The following is a 21,099-nucleotide window of genomic DNA, read 5'->3' as shown; positions in this document are numbered from 1 at the left end:
AAAACAAGAATCGGGTCCCTCGTAGCTACCCTGCCACCCACCCCTGGCATGCCAACACCTTACAAGTTGAGGTTGTGGATGTTTATGGCACTCTGCCCAAAAACATTGCCAACCCGTGGTCCAGTATCTAGTCTCCTGCAGGACTGAGTTGAGTCAGTGTTTGGTCTACTGGACTGAATATAATCCACTGAGAACAGATCAAAAAATAGTGGGTTTAAATAGCGAAAAAGATAAAAAAAGGAAACTTAGGTTGGAGGACAGACTTTCAAACTATGCAGGTGGGTAAGCTGTGGAACATCTGTCACTGGAAGTTTTTCAGTGTAGGTTAGACAGACATTTATTTGGGATAAATTAGACCGGGATGATCCTGCTTTAGCGGGGGATTAGATAATGATACATTCACACCTCTCTGCACTTCCTGGACGTGGCCAGGAGCAGAAGGGCTGAGATACCACCCAGTATGAGGATAACCCTTTGGAAACACCCGGTTCTTCTTCATTGACATACAGCACTGAGGTGTACTACAAATGTTTCAGAGGTGCTATAAGATTATATAGTGACTTGCGCTTGTGCACACTTGAAGGAGAAGCGAATTGTAGAGAGTGGCTCAAATTTCTGTTCTTGGGCCAGGAGTCTTTTGAGCCAGATATTTATTACCTTAATAAAGTAAGTGTTCTTGTTCCAATACTAATTAGTGTTCTTGTTCTAATTAGCATTAATTATTTGTATTCCAGTGCTACTTAGATGCCCCAGTTGAGATGAGGGCCTCATTTTCTCAGGTTCTGTAAAACCCATAGTAAGAGATAGTTCTTCCCCTGAAGAGCTAATAGTCTTGGTTGAGAAAACCGACAAAGGAATATTTATCTCCATTTTACCAATAGGAAACTGAGGCAGAGGAAAATGAAATAAGACAAGGTCACACAGGACAAAGCCAGGAACCAAGTCCAGAGTCCCAGATATCATCACAAGATCACACTTTCTTTCTAATAGGATCCGAGTATAAACAAGGGCCTGTTTTAATTAGTACCTGAAAATATGTCTGCAGGTACACAGACAAATGTTGTCTATGTATTAAAAGGGAACTGAATAATTCCTTTGCAGACCAAGCTTTTAGATGTTCACCAAGAAAGTTTCTGCCCTGGGAAATTCATTCAGAGCTGGTAATAAAATGGGTGACTATTGCATGCCCACCTTTCTCTGTAGGACTCATAGGAGACAGCAAGGTGTCTTGACTTCCTACTAGGAAACAGACAAATCTGTCCAGCTCAGATGAAAACCAGCTCAACCTCAAAACCAAAGAGTGCATCAACATATGCATTAACGCACTTTAGTTAATGTGCATTAAATCTAGTGCCTCTGGGCACTTTTGCATGTGCTGCTCTGAGGGGAGTTGGGGAGGTGGTGCTTTAATTAGAGCAACACTGAGAACTGCTCTACTTAAAATGCCACCACGTCTCGTATAACAGTGTCCCCGCACTTAAAAATAGTGGTGGGGGGCTTGAACTAAAGTTTGTTTGATGAGTAATTACTACTCTTCAGCAGGCCAAGGGCATACTACATGGCTCCCAACCATCCCTACACTGTGTCCCATGCCTTGCAGATGGCATCCAAGATCACTTCCAACTCTCCTGACCCCTTGGCTGAGCTACATTCAGCCTCTGACCCAAGCTTGCCCTCAGATGTCCTCAGACATGCCTTGGCCTCTCTGCCTCTCTCAATGGGGCCACGTGCACTCTGCCCTACTCTGTATGGCACTTCAGGCCTCCTTAGCCCTATTCCATACAGCACTTCAGGCCTCCTCTCTCTCACACATGGTCTTGATCCCTCACAGACCTTCAGGCCACCCAGTTCAGGCCCTAGTCTACAATGGGCATTCAGCCTACTGCTCCACATGCTGGGCTGACTCCAGCCTCTGGCCTTCTCTGGCCTTGGGCATCTCACACTCAGCCTATGGCCCACTCAGGTGTCTGTTGACATACCTGGACCCCTAACATAGCCTATGACCCACTCTATGGGCCTGGACCCTGCCTCAGGCCCCACTCAGTGGACCTGGGTCCTTTGCTTTTCTGTTGGGGTATGCTCCCCTAGACTTTCCCCTCCACAGGCTGCCCACAAGGCAGTGGGGGCTGAGACTTTACGGTGCCCCATACTCACCGTTCACTAGGGAGGCAGGCACAGGTGTAGCATTTCCTGGAGACTGCGCCACCACACCATCCTCCCCAGCAGGGTGTAATTTCAGGTCATGTCCCAGGATCAGGCACTTCCTCCATCCCCATAGTTCCTACCTTGACCTCCAGGTGTTCTGGGAGCTGCAGGCTGAGTGATGTTGTTCCTCGGGCTCCCTAGATGTAATTGCTGGCTCAGCTCCGAGAACATTTGTACGCATGCTTGCGCAACTTTTAGAAGTGCCAGGCGCTGCACCGCATGCAGTTGTATAAGCAGCAAAATGAGCATTAGCGCTGAGAAAATGGCAGCAGCGTGCTTTTGAACGGAAACACCTCGAAGGTGTTTCAATTCGAAAGCGTACCACCACAGTTTTCTGCATGCTGATGTGCATTTAGCCACTTATACAACTGCATGCTACACAGCAAAGTGCACGTCAGCTCACATCTGACTCACCAGCTCCCTGGTGCATCGTGGGGCGAAAAGATATGTGTATAAATGAGCCTCGGCTTATACTGAGGCTGCCCAGCCCTCCTCCAGTCTGGTGGCCCCCTTTTTGGTCATGCAACCATTTAATTAGGCCAAACCGCAGCTGCCAAGCTACTCCACTGCCTGCTCAAGCCCCTTAAAGTGGGGAGCACCAAAGGTGCCGCGCCACAACCTCAAGGTGGGCATTCGGAAACGGAGGTACCACGAATCAGCAGTCATTTTGGATGGTCTTGGCTGAGCCATCTGGGACGGGTTTGGTGCTGGCCCATGTGAGGGATCCAACCATTCCAATACCCTAACTTATATGCATTTAAATCCCCACCCTTAATATCACTTGGAGGGTACTTATCCTTCCCCTAACCACCTTTGACTTTCCAGCAGGAAGGCATCAGCACACATCTCTTGCAAAAGGATTCCCTCACTGTCAGTCCACGTAAATCTTTGATGTCCCAGGGAGGCTTCAGAAACAGAACATCTGATTAAGGAATTACAGGAGGCAGACTTGTGTGTGGTGGATGATAGGAGGTTGTGAACGACGGACCTAGCACTGGCTAAACCTGCTAAATGGATAAATGTGAGTGTGTGCTGTGCTCTGCTTCCTCTGTGCCTGCGGAGAAATAATACTCTTAAACGAGCACCAGCTGAAAGATAATTGAAGTGGATGCCCTGCTAGGGAATGCGGAGAGCTGAACTGAATTAAAAATAATTGCAAAAGCCTGGCCTTTGTGCGTTCCCAGCTCAGTCTTGCAATCCTCCTGGCAATAATGACTGGAAAGGCCTTGGATATCATGCCAGCGCTTGTGACAAGAGGCAGGTTGCTAACAAGGAAATCAGGAATGCTGCAGGCATGTATCACGCAGCATAGTTAGCGGGAACTAACACCGTTGTGCTAATTCTGAGCCAGGCTCCACCCTTGTCCCACCTCCTAACCCAAGCCATTTCCCCCAGAGTAAGCCACAGCCTGGCCAAGAGGGAACTGAAGCACCGCGGTCCCAGCTCTTTCGTAGGATCGTAGAATCACAGAACATGAGGGCTGGAAGGGGCCTTGGGGGGGTCGCATCTAGTCCAACCCCTTGCTCAAATCAGGACCAGCCCCAACTAGATCACCCCAGCCAGGGCTTTGTCCAGCTGGGTCTTAATAACTTCCAACAATGGAGACTCTACAACCTCTCTGAGTAACCTGCTCCAGTGCTTTACTACCCTCCTAGTGAGGAAGTTCTTAATAACTAACCTAAACTTCCCTTGCTGCAACATGAGCCCATTGCACCTTGTTCTCTCATCTGCCACCACTGAGAACAGTCCAGCTCAGTCCTCTTTCAACGCCCCCCCCGCAGGTAGTTGAAGGCTGCTATTAACCCCCCCCCCTCAGTCTTCTCTTCTCCAGACTAAATAAGCCCAGTTCCCTCAGCCTCTCCTCAGAAGTCATGTGCCGCAGCCCCAAACCATTTTTGTTGCCCTTTGCTGTACTCTCCTTTCTGTAGTGGGGGCCCCAAGACTGGACGCACGGCTCCAACTAAGCCCAGGTGGTCACTCCATTGGCCCCATGGAGTTAGTCCAGATATACATCGGGGAAATAGGAGGAGAAGAAACCCCAGTGGAAGTGCAGGGATCCTGTATCATGATGGGGTAGCATGAATGGGATCTGTGAAGTTACACCAGGCTGGTCTGGTGGTTAGGAAGTTTGACAGGGGCTGAGGAGTTCTGGTTTGTCCCAGCCCTGACACAGCCTCCCCCAGGAAAGCCACCTAATCTCTTTGGGCTTTAGATCCTCATCTATGACCTGAATAACAACCCTGTTGTGTGTGTGCGTGTGGTGGGGGGGATCATGTGTGGGGAGCTCAGATACTGTGACAAGTAACCCTGTAAATACCTAGTCTAGCTAGGAATTACTTCTGATTCACATCAAAGTGAATGAGAGAAAAATCTGCCTAATATGGCTCCTCCTGGCTTATGTGGGGCTGGAAGGCAGCCTATTCACCCAAGTGTGGTTTCCTTTGGTATCTCTCCATCCCATCCACCCACACATATCGAGCCCTTCATGGTACAGCATCCCTGCAACACTGAGCTCACAACTGGGCGCCGTGTGTGAGGGAACAGGGAGAGGAAACGAGCCTGGCAGAGGGGGAGGTGGAAGGACACGGTGACATTAGTGGTGCTGCCCGTTTATTGCTGCGTAAGCATAGAGGGATCCACGGGCAGGTCCTGGGCTGGTTCAGTCACCAGAACATCACTGCAGCAGCTGGAGCTCTGGCTCCTAAACTGTTTACAAAGACGCACACAGTACCCATCTCTCACCTGTCCCTTATGCTCCCTCCCCAACAAACTGTCCCGCTGGCAATCATTATTGGAGGAATACAGCCCTTGTTTTTCCAATAATCAGCTTGGCCTTCTGTCCATCGTCTGTCTTTTCCTTTCCAAGTCTGTCTATATGCATGTCCCCTACTCCAGGGGTCAGCGACCCATGGCTCACAGGCCAGATCTGGCCCACGCAGTGATAGGACCCAGTCTGCAGTGGCACAGGGGATCGGTGGCATGGGATGTCCCCTCCCCCACCCTGAACCATGCTGCTGGTCCCCTCCGCAACACTACCTCCCTGCCCCCAGGTTCCCTTCACAGCAGATGCTGCTTGCCCTCACCAAACTTAGCCCTCCCCACAGCCACTGCGGGCAGGAGCGGGCAGTGTGTAGCACAGGCAGAGGCAGGGGGCATGGGCATGGGCATGGGCATGCTGCGAAGTGAGGCTGCAGAGGTAGTGGCCCTGGACTGTGGGAGGGAGCAGCAGCCCATGGCAGTGGCCAGGTGGCAGGGGCAGCCTGTCGCTCCAGCAGCTTGCCCTGTCCTGGGTGAAAAGCAGATCTGATAAACAGCTCAGTCCATTGCTTCTGTCCTTGCGCTGCCTTCCCTTAGCTACCACATCAGTGACAGACCCCAGTAGGCAGCCCAGCATGGGCTAATTGTCCAGGCAGCCACACCTGCCTGGAGTCTCTAGCTCAGTGGTTCTCCACCTTTTTTGTATCAGGACCTACTTGTAAACATCAATGGCCAGTCCTGACCCAGTGCCCATCGCTCCCGACCTGCTGCCCCCCGCCCCCAGGCCCCAGGTCCCCAGTGTGCAGGGCAGGGGGTGGGTGTGTGGGCCAGGGGGAGGGAAGCATCCCCTCCTGCAAGGCAAAAGCCACAGTTTTCCATGTTTTTCTCCTTTAAAGGAGAATCCATTTTTAAAGTTTGTTGATCCATTTTTTAAATTTGTTTGCGACCCTTTCACATGTTCTTGCCACCCACTTTTGGGCTGTGACCCACAGGTTGAGAAATGCTGCTCTAGCTGACAAGCTCTGACCCAGCTAATTAACCGGCTGGCTTGCTGATCGGCTGCTGGGAGCGCCCCCTCCTCATTTAGTTCCAGCTGTGGCAGCAGACTCTAGTCTAGGCCAGCAAACAGTTTGCACCCTGGTTTGCTTTGCTCAGTCTCCTGGTTGCTCATCCTGCTTGGGCCTGCTCTTAGACTCTAGTTTGCAGATTGTTCCTTGGACCCGGTAACTTGGCATCTGGTTCCTGCACTTTGATCTTGGCCTGTGTTTGGTCTTTGACTCTGGATTTTCCTCTTGTTGGCTCCCAAACCCTGACTCAGCTTCTGGCTCCTGCCTTCCCTCAGTGGCCTAACCATTAGGGTGGACTGCCTTCAACTTGGCAGCTAGTAAAGAAGCCCCAGCTAGTAAAGAAGATGTCACTGCATCTCATGGGGCTGAGACTCCTTTCCCCAGCCCTCAGCTGCTGGGGAAGAACTGAACCATGGGCATTCATCAGCCTACCCCTTTCTGAACCCACCTGCCCAAGGGGCTGGTTGTTTGTCTTTCTCTTGGCCTTGCACCCTTGTGCTTTGGTGAATGTCAAGGACTTCCCTCCAGCTTTGACCAATCCTTGGCTATTCCAAGTCTAGCAAACTGGAAACATGGGCTATAGAGCAGCCGAATCCTTCCTGTATCCATCCCAAGGATGGGCTGACCCAGCTCTGCAAAGTGACCGAGCTATTCAGCAAACCAAACTGCTGTAGCCTGGAATGACAGTACAGCATGTGTGTGTACAGTGAATACAGAGCTGTTTGGATCCAGATGCCAGGAGTCTGAGAACAAGCAGCGATCTCATGAGAATGAAGAGCGCAACCAGAGGGCTTTAACCTTCACTCGGCAAGCCGTGTCCTTCCCCCTCCCCCACCTGCCAACATGCTGCTTATTCCCATCCTGACCTATCCTTACCACCCAGTCCTCTCTCTGCCTCTCTTACGTAAGTCACTTGTATCCTTGGCTCCAAGACATATTTTTAGATGCAAACATTTGTGCATTTTTTTGGGTCCAAAATTAGAGGGAAGGGAATTGAAGACAAATAAGCAGTGATAAAAATCTGGGTAAAAACGTCTGACAGGAGAAGGGAGGGAAGGATGCAGGCCTGAAATGCAAAGGATATACAACCCCGCTACCATTTTCCCAGCTCCAAAAATCCCTTACTCCCAGCTATCCTTCATATGCCATTCAAGGGAACTCTTACCATTTGAGATTGAGGGGATGTTACTGAAAAGCAAGGCTGATTGGTTACTGCTTGTGTTGTAAAGTCCCACCGCAACTCCAGTGTGCTAGGTGCTGCACAAATGCATAGGAAGGTACAATTTGAGCTTTAAGTCTGAACAGGCACAATTATTAAATCTATGTTGCAGATGGGGAAACTGAGGCCCAGAGAAATCAAGCAACTTGCCCAAGGTCACACAGGGACTCTATGGCAGAGTTGGGAATTGAACTCACATCTACTAGGGCTCAGTTTGGTGACTTTACTGGGACACCAAGCTTCTACCACTCCCTTTGGCTAGAGAGAGTGAAATAACAGATGGAGGGAAATGTCCAAAAAGTCCAAATATATTAATTCCACTCATTCTCATGCATGCACCTTGGAGGATCCGGAGAGGTTCAAGCTGGCTCTCAGCAGATGGAGAAGACCTGGTATTACAAGGAGCATTGGGCCTTAAGGATCTCACTATTATCAGCATCAGTGAAGTAGAAGAGACATTTTTAAGGCAAAGATCCTCTGCTAACCCCTGTCCCTCAAGCTGCTGGGTTTCAGTGTCACACCATGGGGGTTCGGTCTCCAGCCAGCACTGGTGCTGTCAGCTTCTTGGCTGGCATTGCCTCTTGAGGTGCTATGGGCGTATTAGCTGTTCAATCCCAGCTGGTTCCTACACTAGTGCTTGTTCCTCGAGCCAAGGTGCCCCTTGAAGGGCAGCCATGTGGTACAGCAGATGGGGCATGGGGCTAGACTGCAGGAGAGCAGGGGTCTGCTCCTAGCTCCATCACGGGCTGGCTCTGTGACCTTGGGCAAGTGCCTTCTGCTAGTGCCTGGATAGGGCTAGCCAGCCCCCTGGTGCTCTGGCCCACTGGGAGCTCCATGGAGAGGTGAGACCAGCATTATTAGACGGTAGCATTTATGTTAATTTTGGGGTATTTCTCTGCAAGCTGAAAGCCCAGAGCCAGGCTGACCTGGCCGAGCGTGCTGCGTGCGTCTCCCCACCTCCAGCCTCCCTGCTTTTCTCATCCCTCCCTCTCCTTGCACAGGCTCCCCTGCCACTTCTCTCCCTCCCTGCCCTGCCTCCCTGTTTATCTTTTCCTTCCTGGACTTCTCTCTCCTCTCCCCTGTTCTTCAGTAGCTCTGTTTCCCTCCTCTTCCTCTGTCACTTTTCCTTCCTGTCCTTTTCTCCATCTCTTTCTACTTGTCTCTTTCTCCCTGACTGACTCTGCATCCACCACTTCCTTCTCATGCCCCCTTTCTCTTCCCTCCTCTCCCCCCCATTGATCCTTGTACAATTGCCTTCCTCCCTAACCTTTTTCTCTCCTCTCCCCACCACTCATCCATCTCTCCCCCGCCCTCATCCATCTCTCCCCCCACTTCTATCCCAAGGTCACCACCCTCCGCAGCCTGATAAATGTCATTTTCTTCTAAAGCAGGTCCTGTACATGGCATTTGCCTCCAGCGAAGCGGAACAGAACGAGATGAGAAAACCATTCATCTGTGCTGACTAAATCCCTCCCTGTTGGAGGGGCAGTGCAGGGAGTGTCATCTTGAAAAGGCGGGTGTAATAATGTAATGTTATCTCAGAGCTGGGCCTGCTGGTCCCATTGGGGTCCCGGGCCCAGCCCTTCTGATCTCCGCCCCGTTCTGCGTCTGCCTTGGCTGGTGTTTTACAAGCCGTTTGGATCACAAAGCTTCCAAGCGACGAACGCCCCCTGGGACTCGAGCGCAGGCTGTTGTTCAGTGCATTGTGTTACCAGTGGGCTACTGATTAGCGCCTGGAATAAATAACGGCAAGATAATTATCTCCCTGATCACTGCCTGGCAGGAGTGAGACGATCTGCTGGGGAGTTGCGGTGATGCAGTGTCGCAGCCGGTGCCTGAGGGAAGGATGGATCACCACCTGCGCACGCAAATTATCCAGGCCTCTGAACACGGAGAATGCCACCCCTGTTGCCTCCACCCCAGGGCCTCATAGAGCTGAGACGTCCCAACCCCTCGCCCTCACCTCGGACCTGGCAGAACAGGGACAGTCCCAGCCCCTCGTTCCCACTGCAGCATGTCAGAGCTAAGTGCCGTGCAGGTTTGGCCTCACCTAGGTGAGCACGTGCAGGGGGAAGTGAACCCTGGGCCTCTCCTGAACCTCCAGACATTTAAAACTCAGATTCTTCAGCCCAGGCCTGTCTTGCATGTTCTTTCTCTAGTTGTGCTGATGCATCTCGACGTGTGACCCATGTCACTCTCCTGCTCCCTGGTAAGGGAACACATACCTAGCACTGAAGAGGGTGGGCAGGGAAGAGATCCCAGCTCAGCAGGCAGGGATAGGTGAGTGGATTAAGTGAAAGTAGTTAAAGGAGATCAAACTAATAGATTACAAGGGGGGAACTATTTCATTTCTCCTTTCCTCCCCGCTCTTCTTTTGGTTTCTGTGCATAGAGGATTTGCTGCCTCTGGACAGGGTCCAGATGGCGCAGGGTTTCCCACAACTTAGCTGTGTTGCAAGGGGAGCCCTGGAAGAAAGCCAGTGTAAGCCCTGGACTTTTGGGGGGAGGCAGCTCAGCTGCAGAGGAGAGGGAAAAGGAGCTGGATTTCCCCATAGAATTGCACCCCCAGCCAGGTGGGATCCTGCCATGTCAGCTTCTGGGTGCGTGAAAGAGGTCTGCATACGTGGTGGGGTTTGAGTGCTTGTGTCTGCCTGTTTGCATGGATGGGCATGGTGTGGGTGTGGAGAAGCAGACGTGTATACATGCAAGTACAGGTCTATTTGTGCCCACGTGTTTGGTGGGAGAGTGCATCTGTGCACATAGGCACGTGCGTTGGTCTCATGTGCCTTCCCATCTTTGTGCATGCATGTGGGAGGGAGTTTGTCACCATTAGTCAGGCATAAAAATCTCAGGTGGCGGTTAATGGGGCCTGGGACCTGGGAAATCCCCTTGTCCCCATTCTGATTCCACTGCGGCTGCCAGCCGCCCCCACAGCAGTAAGTCCACATCTCTGCCTCGGTGTGGCTGCAGGCACAACTGCTCCTGCCCAGGAACCAGGCCCTCCCTAGCACATACTGGTTAGCAATAGGATAAAGTTCCTGAGTGCCTTGGGAACTAAAAATATCATCTTTCCCTCCATTATGGCTCTGAAGAAAACTGGGGACAACAGAGGTCAAAATAGTGGTGACCTTTCCCCAGGAGCTCCCTGCTACCCAGCCACCTTGGCCTGGGAGAGCCTGTCCCTGTCACAGTGGGGAGTGACCTGCCTTAGCACACAGAAGCAGAGACCTGGAAAGAGGTGAGACCAAAGACATGCACTGGCTAGTGGCTTTCCTAGTGAAATCTCTTGCCTATGGTAGGCAAGTTTAGCTCCCCTGAGATTCAGTGGATCAAATTCAGATGGGAAGTGAAGTGTAAGTTATGCACTGGGAAGTGATGGGTGAAGAGTTGGGGGGCAGCACTGTAGGGGCCACATGCAGTCAGGAGGCTGTTTGGAAGAGGAAATGACTCTATCAACTCACATCTGACTTCAGTCCCTTGAGCTGCACCCTCAGCTCTGTTGAGATGGATGTGGTGATGCTGATTTACCCCTGCCCTGAGTGTCTGATATTCAGTGGTAAGCATGTGTGTGCTGGAGATGCTCGTTTCCAGCACTGCTTCAGCCTTCATTACAGAACTGAAGGACAGAACCAAACCAGCGGGTCTTGTTCTCTGCGAGGCCCCTATACCTTATTGCTGGGCAGGCTGGTGGAGACCAGACAGAGGCAGCTGGAAATTGCGTGCCTAAAAGAAAAAGATCTCTGTTCCAGCAACAGATGTTGCTGTTGGATGTGTCACGTCTCCTCCGGAGATAACAATGTTTTGCAGCCCTGGCTCTTCGTTCCTTCCTGGCAGGCAGATCACGGCAGCAGGGAGCTGTACACGTCTCTCCGCAGTCCATCCAGATGAGAGCTTAGCTTTGTCGCCTCGCCTGTTGACTCTGAGCTCTTGTTTGCTGAGCAACAGAAAGGCTCTGGCTTATGGTACTTGGCAGGTCTGGTGGGCTGCCAACAAGCTCTGCTCCCTGGCCAGGATTGTTGTTCCTTTTGTACGGATAGGGAAACAAAGACAGAGAGATTGGAAGTGACTTACCTAGCAGCAAGCACAAAACCCAAGTCTCCCGAGTCCCGACCCGGTGCCTTTTCCAGTGCAGAACGCTGCCTTATTTTAGCATTTGTGGGCCGGGTGGTGGGGCATGAGACTTTTCTATTCTGACTGTGTGCTGGCCAAGCTAAATTGTCACCTCTGCTCGCTTCCTGAAAGTTGCTGGCAACGGGGGTTAATTTCATGGCATATTAATAATGGTGGTGGTGATTGTATCTTTAATTCATTAGGAGGCAATGTGGATTCTGACCTCTTTTCTAAAGCGCTTTGAGGTCTAAAGCTTCCATATAAGAATAGAGATTGTTACCAGTCTGTGTGCCCACAGCTTTCCCTGCAGAGTGCCGGCCCTTGCAAGGCCGCACATGGGCCGGTTATTGATGCTGGATCTCTAGCAGACCCTGATCAAGACTGCTGAGCACAAGGGGGTGTGGTAATATGGGCTTGTGTGTCAGCAGGGTTCAGCTGGTGCTGGCATACCCGGCTGCTACTCCCTGATCTGTACAGCTAAGTAATTGCTTCCCTCTCAGCATGGCTATGTGATGCCCTTTTGCCACAACTCCACCTGGCTGCAGGAACCGAGTCATTAAAGATGTACAGAGAGGGAGAGAGAGGCTGGTAAATGGATCATGGACAGATGGATATGTCCCTTGCTGCTCTTCTTCTCTTGGAGAATAATACCCCTTTAAGGCACAGGGCACATTGGCATGTCTGAGCCCTGCATACCCAGCTGTGCGAAGGCCTCAAAGAGCTTCCTGAACAGCGTCACTCCAACCCTACTGGAGAGACAAAGTGCTTTTTTCAAGGTCCAGCAGTGCCAGACCCCAGAAGAACACCCGGGAATCCTGACTTCCTGCTCGACTCTTTAGGGGGCACGTCCCTCTCAGACCTGAGACTACAACCCAAGCGGTCTGATTTCCTAGTAAGTGCTCTAACCACTGCCTCCCTTGACACCAGGTCTAAGTACCCCCAGATGATCTTGCAAATGCTCTTCCTTCTCCTGTCTTGGGAGGTGCACATACTACCTGGAACAGGCTGCCTCTGCAAATGCAGTCCCGGGGCTGCGTGCTGACGCCCAGCCCTAAATGCTGGGCCTGCATAAGTGGCCCCTTCCCACTTTCATCACCCGGAGGTAATTGATACCATCAAACACCAGGCATTCCTGTTTGTTCTTTGCCTCCCTTCCAAGCTGAAGTCACCGGCCCAGCTCACAGGCAAGATGCCTGCCCCACTCTTCCATTCTTAAAGCCATTCCCCTTTCCCAGAAAGGGTGTAGGAGGGACCAGGAGTGCATAGGAAAAAGGTCCATCAGCTGATCAGTGCAGATGGAGCCAGGAGTGATATACACAGAGACAGGATCAGGCCCCTTTCTCCACTGGTATCCAGAGCCTGACCCCAGGACAATATGAATGAGCCTCCAAAGCAGGGTCACAACTCAGGCTAATTTGTTTTAATCTGAAACTGCTCTACAAGGTGACTGTTCAGAGTAAAGCCAGGATCAGATGACCTCAGAGTGAGCTTCACCTTCTTCAAGCAAAGACTGGAGCATGGTGTCTGCTCTCCAGCAAAGGGCAGTGTGGAGAACCTCTGGAGGTGCATTAACAATAATTAGACTCAGATGGGATAGCTAGGGATGGACCCAAATGGCAGGTTTGCATCAGAAACCAGACTAGCTCAGCATCCAAGCTCAGGTCCAGTGTTTGATTCAGCTTTGACTAATCAGTTTGAATGACAGCTCCCTGCCTGTCTCTGTAGCATCTTTTATCTAAAGATCTCGGGGTGCTTTACAGTCACTGCACATGCAAAATGCCTGTCAGGTGTCCTGGTCCCCATCTATTTACGGCCTAGGGAAATTAAACGGACCTGGCCAAGGTCACACAGTGAGACTGGATCTGGCAACCAGAAGTCCCACCTCTCTGGCTCTAGCCACCAGCCTGCATCTCCCCTCTATGATCCCAGAGTCTAAAATAGAAGCCGCAGTAATGCCAGGAGATGAGCATAGTGCCAGAGGTCTGACCACTGAAAAACTGCATGCACTGCTAATGCTGAACTGTGCAAGATTTGCCATTGCTTTCCTTTCTCCCTGTTAGACTCAGCATTGGTTCAATCTGCATCCACATTTGCACACGTACTTGGCCAGACTACATACCCAAATGCACACACAAACAACGAACACCCACAGACACTGCAGTATGCACAGATAAATATGTTTACATAGACAAAGGCATATCCACACGCACATGTATTCATGCATGGTGACGCCCAAGTGTGCACACACATATGTAAAGATTCACACGCACACATCCATACATTCACATGCACACAGACATGGACATGCCTGAACACAGACACCCAAATCCATCCACATATCTATGTACGCATACACATACTGCTTTGGAGGCTGACAAAGGAGCTTGGCGGACCCACGCTCACAACGCGATCAGGAGTGTGAGCCTGCCAGATGTCACCCAGCTGTGCCATAATGAGCTCAGGGGATGATTAGTGCTGGTTACAAGGTTCTAATTGAATAAAGTATCTAGCCTGGGCAAGCGTAGCTCCTGTTAGATAAAAAAGGATTGCAGCTCTGCTCCCCTTGTGTCCCCAAGCTACTACCATCTGCCATACACAGCCATTTGGTTCTCAGCAGTGAAGGTCAGGAGCGACTTTTGCTGTGCCCTTCCATGCAGTGGGCCCTTGGGGGACACAGCCCTGGATGAGAAATGGAGCAAGGTCCTGAAGCCCCACCACTGATCCCCCCACACAGCCCAATGGGGCCCAGGCACTGTCACAAAGCGAGGATGATTGCAGGACAGGTAGCGAGATGCATGTGCGAGATGGGTAGGCACCTCCCCATCCATCTGTCTGCCTTTCTCCATGATTCCCACATAGCTACCTATGCCATGCGGGCCTTTCAATCTGTCTCCTCAAAGGCATTTCACACCTGCAGAAGCTGTGCTGTGTCGCAGTCTGGCTGCTGTCTCTGTCCCCCACTGAGCTGTGCTGTTCCTTCCTCCCACCCCTACATCCCCAGCTGAGATGGGAAGTTGGGGGCAGGTCTGAAGGCCCCGCTGCCTGTGCCCCAGCCCTTGCATGCTGTGCCAATCACAGCTGCTGGGAAACCCAGGCTCTGTGTGTATGTGTGCACGCACGCGTGCGTGTGCGGGGGGAGGTGTGCAATCCTTGCCATGGTGGGGAAGCACTGGCAGAGCTGTGAGGAAAGCTGTCAAGAGAGTAGAAAAGGAACGGGGGGGGGGGGTACAGGGGGAGGCAGGGGGCAGAGCCAAGAAACGCAGCATCCTGCTTGGCTGGGGCGAGCCGCAAGGGCCTGAGGCTGCTGCTTTTCCAACTAGTAATTACACCTGTCAGATGGTGCAGACTGCACTCCCCGAAATAATGAGAGCAGCGCTTTGGGGAAGACCAGCTATTCACAGCGTGCTGAGACGCAGGGAGAGGAGGGTGGCTGGGGGGTGCTGATCGCTTGTGCAGGCTTGTTTTGGAAGGGAAAGCTAATAAAGGAATATAGGTGGGGGAAGGGGAACCTCTTAAAGCTGCAGTCTTTTGCTTTCATCTGCAAAGAGCCTCTTGTATAAGCAATGCCTGGTACCCAGAAGGCAGCAGCAATGCAGGGCTGTTGTAGTCTGGGAAGGGGTGTGTGCAGGGGGAGCAAGGCAGCTTTTAGTGCCGTTGTGCCCCCACCACTGATGGGGTGCATATGCAGTAGCCTGTCTTAAGTGGCATTATCTTGTGCGAGTGACTTTGACCTTGATGTGGATGGGGTGGACATTGTGGCAGCAAGAAGGGCTGCACAGTCCTGGAGATGGGACTGTCATTTTCTCATTGCAGGTAGCTGCAGGGCAAGCTTCATTCTGCCTGCTCCCCGTCTCCTCCAGGCATGCGCACACACACGCATACACACGTGGGATTAAAAAAAATAAAATCTGTGACTTGACAATATCCTCACCATTAACACTAGTTGGGTTCAGCCAGGGGAGGATCCTGGTGTTGTTGGCTCTCTGGCTTTAAGCACAGAATACAAAGGCATTATGCAAAACCCTTGTCTTTGGAGACTTACCTGTAGGGCAGATCCCATGATCACAAAGGTGGCTTTCCCAGGGTGAGGCCTGTCCCATGCACTCCAGCCAGGCTGACCCCTGTGACGTTCCCCAAATGCAGGAAACTTGACTGCACAATGTTGTGGCATTGGGGGGCTGTTTTCCTGATTTCTTCCTGCCTTGCTCCTAGGAGCAAGCCAGGCTAGGGGGCATCCAAACCCCGGGGTCTTTGGGCCCTGGGTTTGCACATAAGATGCCTGCCACAGATTTGGGGAGTATCCAAAGCGCCAGACTGATGGGTCTGGGAAGAAGGGTGCTTGCCCAGCCGGAGAGTCTCACGGACTTGAACAACTGAGCTCTGCTGAGTGGAAATTTGAAAATTGACTCTTGGGATTTGCCCCAGTGAATTCAGAATGGATTTGGCCCTTGAAACAAAAATATATAAAAAAAATTAAATCCTGAGTAAACAACCCTTGTCTCACTGGATATCAGTGCATTCAGGAAGGGGATCTTAAGGCATTTCCTTGGCTGTACATGACCTAGTCATCCCAGGTGACCTGAAAAGGACTCTGAGGAGCTGGTTCTTGCAAAAACAGCTGGGATAAAAAGCCAGAGGCTTCCTGTTGCTGCCATCAGGGTGCTCCTCATTCATTCCTGGGCAGGGGGAGCACAGAGGGCAAAGGGGGACAGTGGATGCTGTGGGATGAGTTACAGCTGGTAAAGCTTATCTTCAAAGAAAAGCTGTTTGTAAGTGGAAATTCAGTGTTCAGGAGTATCCATTAAACAGTAGGGCTGACCTGCAGACAGACAGCAAAGGGAGCCAGGGAGTGGAAGGGAAGCTTCGGTGTTATTTATATAGCACCTACCATATGCCAGGCACTGGGCTGACATAGGAGATGTCAGCCCCTCCCCCCCGCAGAGAGCTTGCAGTCTCAGTATCAGCAAATAAGTATCCTGCATCCAATTATATGTGTAGCTAGAACCTCAGCTGTTGTAAATCAGCTTAATGTCATTGACTTCACCAGAGTCTGCACTAACTGAGACTCTGCCCTTTGGAGTTTTATAGACAGGGCGGGTAGTGACTCCTATAGCTACAGTGGCCATAAGACAGCTTTCAATTGCTTGTAATTTGACAGGCAGTGGCCATTTAGGCTGAAATGCAATACAGTTCACTCTCTAATTATGCAATCCCAGACTAATTTTTTTTTTCCCAATAGCACCTCCTGCCTCACTCAGGCTGGGCAGCATGTGCTGAAGGCTGCTTTGCAACAGTTTGTTTTATTTTTGTTATTCAGTGCCTGGCCCTCGGTCTTATGAACTGCACAGGATTTCAAATCTGCTCTGAATTCACTGAACAGCTGCATCATCACGTATAGGTTCAAGGGGACTGAATTAACCTGAATGGTGGCAAAGATGAGGATGGGGTTGAGAGCGCTGCCTTGAAATCACTCACTAACCACCTTGCCCCACCATAGTTATGCTACTGCTAGAAAAATTTAAAGGAATGGTTTATTTTAGCAATTCTCTCCTTTTATTTTCAGACTGCTCTGCAGCCCCCACCTGGCTCTCTATGTGCAGAGTGCCATGCTATTTTAATACCAATAATATTTGAAGATTCCCAGGCACTTTCCAAAAGCAAGTCACTTTTCATCTCTGTTTCACAGGTGGGGAAAACTGTGGGGCAGACAAATGCAGTGACCGTAAGCAGGTCACAGGCCAGGATGAGGGACAGAGCCTAGCGTTCCTCGCACCCTCATCTAGAGCCTGCTCCCTTGCCTCCCTCCCAGCTCTTTGGCACCTCTTCCATGCAAGGCTGTCCAAGGGCATGTACACTTGATGATGTCATGATGTACACATGACAAAAAATGGCATCACACATTACACGCGCACCAGTTCGGGGTTTTTTAGATGAGTTTGCAATGACGCTTTGCAGTTTGCAACAATGCATTGCAGCTATTAGTCAGCTCACCCCCCACCCCCGGCTGTGGGAGAAGTGGGCAGGCTCTGCAGAAAAAAAAGGGATCTGGCCCCCTTGCTACTTCATAGATTTCATAGACATTAGGGCTGGAAGGGACCTTGGGAGATCATCGAGTCCAGCCCCCCGCCCAAAGGGCAGGAAGTCAGCTGGGGTCATAGGATCCCAGCAAGATAAGCATCCAATTTACTCTTGAAGGTGTTCAATGTAGGTGCTTGAACCACCTCCGCTGGCAGACTGTTCCAGACCTCGGGGGCTCGGACAGTAAAGAAATTCTTCCTTATGTCCAGCCTGAAACGGTCTCGCAGGAGTTTGTGACTGTTCAACCTCGTCATCCCTTGGGGCGCTCTGGTGAACAAACGTTCCCCCAGATCCTGGTGGTCACCCCTGATAAACTTGTAGGTGGCCATCAGATCACCCCTGAGCCTACGCTTTTCCAGGCTAAAGAGTCCCATGGCTCTCAGCCTGTCATCATAAGATCTGTTATCCTGACCTCTGATCATGCGCGTGGCTCTCCTCTGCACTCTCTCAAGCTTCTCCACATCCTTTTTGAATTGTGGAGCCCAAAACTGGACGCAGTACTCCAGCTGCAGCCTCACCAAGGCCGAGTACAAGGGGAGAATGACGTCCCGGGATTTGCTCGAGACGCATCTATGGATGCACACCAGCGTTTTGGTCGCTTTACTAGCCGCAGCATCGCATTGGAGGCTCATGTTCATCTTGTGGTCAGTGATGACCCCCAAGTCTCTTTCTTCTGTAGTGCTGCCAGCGTAGCACTGCCGAGCCTATAAGGATCCTGCAGGTTTTTCCTCCCAAGGTGGAGAACCTTGCATTTTTCGGTGTTAAACACCATCAGGTTCTCCTCCGCCCATTTGCTGAGCTTGTCCAGGTCAGCCTGGATCACCCGCCTATCTTCTGGCATGGATGCTTTGCCCCAAAGTTTGGTGTCATTGGCGAACGTGGCCAGTCCACTCCTGACTCCAATGTCCACATCATTAATGAAGATGTTGAACAGTATGGGTCCCAGGACAGAGCCTTGAGGGACCCCACTGGTCACAGGGCACCACGATGAGTGACTGCCATCGATTACAACCCTCTGGGTCTGACCACGGAGCCAATTTCCCAGCCAGTGGATCGTGGTGGAGCCAAGGCCACAACTGGCCAGTTTGGCCAAGAGGTGATTGTGGGATACCAGATCAAAGGCTTTTTTGAAGTCAAGATATATGACATCAATCTCTTCTCCCTTGTCCAGGTGATAGGTCACCTGGTCATAGAAGGAAATGAGATTGGTCAAACAAGACCTACCCGCAACAAACCCATGCTGGGTATCCCTTAGGATGTTAGCCTGGGCCAGTCCCTCAAGGATGGCCTCCTTAATAAACTTTTCTAAAATCTTCCCCAGGATAGAAGTCAGGCTAATGGGCCTGTAGTTAGCCGGATCCACTCTCCTCCCTTTCTTGAAGATCGGCACCACATTGGCCTTCTTCCAGTCTTAGGGCACTACACCAGAGCACCAGGAGTTTTCAAAGACCCGTGCTAGGGGCTGGGCTATGACGCTCGCCAGCTCCTTGAGTACCCTGGGGTGCAGATTGTCAGGGCCGGCTGACTTGAAGGTGTCCAGCTTCTCAAGGTGTTCCTTCACGAGGTCAGCATTTATGGAGGGCAGGGGATCCCCATCACCCGGATCTCCCTGTCCCATAGCAGGCATGGGCGTCCCACAGGACTGATGAAAGACTGATGCAAAGTACCTATTTAATAGGTTGGCTTTTTCCTGGGCATCAGTTGTCAGTTGCCCCATCTGGTTTAGCAGGGGTCCAACATTGCCCTTGCTTTTCCTCCGGCTCCCCACATATCTGAAAAAGGACTTTTTGTTGTCCTTGATGCCTGAAGCTAGTTGGAGTTCAGCTGCAGCCTTGGCTTTCCTGGTTTGCTCCCTGCAGGACTGGACCAGCGCAGAATAATCCTCCTTGGAGGTGAATCCCGTCCTCCGTCCTTTGTAGGCTTTCCTTTTTAGCCGCAGGAGGTCCGCTAGGTCCCTGGAGAGCCAGGGGGGCTGCTGTGCCTTCTTGCTGCCTTTCGTCCGTGTTGGAACAGATTTAGCTTGTGCATTGAGGATCACTTCCTTGAGAAGCAACCACTCTTCTTGAACTCCCATCTCCCTGGGGTCACGGTCCCTGAGGGCCTGACCGACTACCCTCTTGAGCTTGTCAAAGTTGGCTTTTCTGAAGTCAAGGACTTCTGTGTTGCTGACTGACTTGCCAGCTTTACGGCGGATGGTGAAGGTGATCAGCTCGTGGTCGCTGTCACCCAACTTCCCATCGATCACTAGGTCGCCGATTAGGTTGTCCCCCGTAGCCAGTACCAGGTCGAGCAGCGCTTTGCCTCTCGTTGGCTCATAGACTTCTTGAGTCAGGTAGAGGTCATCCACGCACGAGAGAAAGCTTTGCGACCGCTCAGATTTTGCTGTGTGATCTTCCCAGGAGATGTCCGGGTAATTGAAGTCACCCATGACAACCAAGGTCCTGGAGCAAGCGGCCTCAGTCAGTTCCCGGGCGAACTCCTGGTCAAGCTCAGGACTTTGAGTGGGAGGTCTGTAGTAGACTCCCACCATTGTGTCCCCTGTGCCGTTTTTCCCACAAATTTTTACCCAGAGGGTCTCTAGCTGTCCATGCCGGTCGCCAACATCAGCTTGCAGGGACACGTAGCTTTCCTTCACATAGAGAGCCACACCCCCGCCCCTTTTGTCAACACGATCCCTCCTGTGCAGGGTATAGCCCTCTATACCCGTGGTCCAGTCATGGTTGGAGTCCCACCAGGTCTCCGTTATCCCAATGACGTCATAATTCTTTGCACTGAGCAGGAGGATGAGCTCGTCCTGCTTGTTGCCCAGGCTCCTGGCATTAGTGTACAGGCATTAGTGTACAGGCAAGCCTTCAGCAGGCGCCTGAGCTGCTGCTGGGCTGAGCAGTCCCTGAGCTGTGGGGAGCCCTGGTCCTTCCCTTTGCAGTGGTTGTGCCCCTGAGGCCCAATCCCACTGTTCCCTGGGGGGCACTGCCACCGTGGAGGGAAGGACCAAGGCCCCCCGCAGCTCAGAGACCCCTCGGCCCGCCAGCAAAGTCCAGACCTCTCATCTCCCAGCTGTGGGCAGGCTCCACTGAAAAAGAAAAAAAGGAGAGGGCCTCTTGCTGTAACACGATGGAAAAATAAAACCCCAATTAAAAATCCACCATTTCAATTTAGGGCGCACAGAAGACTGACCCCCCCGTTATGTGTACAAGTGCCTCAAGTGCTTGGGACCACACACTGCTGAAGCTTCATGTGATGCCACAGAGCAGGCATTATTGTCCCCATTTTGCAGATCAAGCAGGCCTTACCTGGATTTACACCATTTTATACCAACCAGGAACTGGCCCCAACTCAGCACTAGGCTAATAAGCAGTGGGTTAATGGGGCATCAGCCCGAGCTGCTCACTTAGATGGGACACATGAACAACAGCAGCCAGCCCAGCCCCTGACCCTGCTGCTCAGGTCACAGACCTTGGCTTTTTGTGTATCCTTGTTTGCAAAGGAGTAAAAGGCAGTTTCATGTTGTGAAGCTAAACCAGGAGTCCTGTCTCCCTTGGTCTGAGTGCGAGATAGCTGTCCCTCCACTGCAGACCTCGCTTCCCAGCATTTCAATCTTATACGTTCCCCATTAGTCAGCAGCTCCTGGGGTTGAAATCTCATGTCTCCCCCAGCAATGCTG

General features: G+C 51.6%; 1 protein-coding gene and 1 non-coding gene across 2 annotated transcripts in view; both read left to right on the top strand.

The window, feature by feature from the left end:
- GNAI3 (G protein subunit alpha i3) overlaps window positions 1-21,099 on the top strand; it is a 145,191-nt gene that overhangs the window by 49,607 nt on the left and 74,485 nt on the right. The window lies entirely within an intron of this gene.
- On the top strand, window positions 15,392-15,557 carry LOC149853913 (U1 spliceosomal RNA). The gene has a single exon (XR_016439073.1). It is a non-coding gene; the product is annotated as a U1 spliceosomal RNA (small nuclear RNA).

This window comes from Crocodylus siamensis, chromosome 13 (assembly GCF_052110815.1).
Source record: "Crocodylus siamensis isolate JL-2025a chromosome 13, ASM5211081v1, whole genome shotgun sequence".
Taxonomy (NCBI): Eukaryota; Metazoa; Chordata; order Crocodylia; family Crocodylidae; genus Crocodylus; species Crocodylus siamensis.
Note: the sequence above shows the minus strand (reverse complement) of the source record. Positions and strands in the feature narration are given on the sequence as shown.